The sequence below is a fragment of the Syngnathoides biaculeatus genome, unplaced genomic scaffold (assembly GCF_019802595.1).
Source record: "Syngnathoides biaculeatus isolate LvHL_M unplaced genomic scaffold, ASM1980259v1 ctg69_pilon_pilon, whole genome shotgun sequence".
Classification (NCBI taxonomy): domain Eukaryota; kingdom Metazoa; phylum Chordata; class Actinopteri; order Syngnathiformes; family Syngnathidae; genus Syngnathoides; species Syngnathoides biaculeatus.
In genome coordinates this window covers 113,598-114,589 of record NW_026907532.1, presented here as the reverse complement: position 1 = coordinate 114,589, position 992 = coordinate 113,598, and positions in this window count along the sequence as shown.

The following is a 992-nucleotide window of genomic DNA, read 5'->3' as shown; positions in this document are numbered from 1 at the left end:
GACCCTCGTAAGGATAATCTGCGAAGAAAATAGATGGATAGATGCTTTCTGTTTGTTTTTTTTCATACATTCTTCTAACTTAGAAACAGATAAACTAAGGATGGAAATGAACTTGCTGGGGTTCATGAAGAGGAAAAGCCACTGATGATGCTATTATCAAGTTCAAACGAACAAAGTGATGCTAATGGAAGCACCATCATGAAAAATGTAGTGCACATTTCTTTTGAAATGTCCTGTTTTCCAGAATCGGACCTTGAGCCCTGCCTGGACCATGGGACACCCCGTTTTGGCCAGCATGCAGGCTGCAGAGTTGACATTGGTGATACATTGCATCCATTCTGGTACTGTTATGTTGAATTAGTGACATGCAATTAGTGAAAATACGCACACGCACACAAAAGGGCTCAGTGCTAAATGACTCTTGATCCACTGTGCTAACAATTAATAGCAAAGGCATTTTGCCATTGGCTGTCTCATCCCGCCTTGAATTATTTTGCGAGAAATGAGATTCCAAAATCCAATTCCTGCCTCTCCGGTTCAGTGTTGAGAGGGCACTGAATTTATAAATTTGACGTCTGTAAAAAACAGCAGAAATAGGAGTGGAAGGGTTCTTTCATACTTTGAAATATTTTGCATCAAAGTAACAGTATTTTGTTTTCATGAACATGGATGCGCATAAAGTTCACTCTCCACATTTTACTCACCAAAGGAAACCCACTTTCACTGAAAGAGTGACTCTGGTGGGACTTGAACCCACAATCTTTGAATTACTACACTTTTAAGAAGACCAATGCACTGTCCATTGTTTTTGGGAGGTTAGGAGTCGCCCACCTGTGAGACTGTAATTCCCAGGAACTTGAAGGTCTCGACGGTTGACAAGACAGTTGGACAACGTGAGGGGCAGCTCAGGCGAAGGATGCGATCATCTCAATAGTGTTGAACGTGTCTAGCTCAGGGGTCGGGAACCTTTTCGACTGAGAGAAGCATAAAGG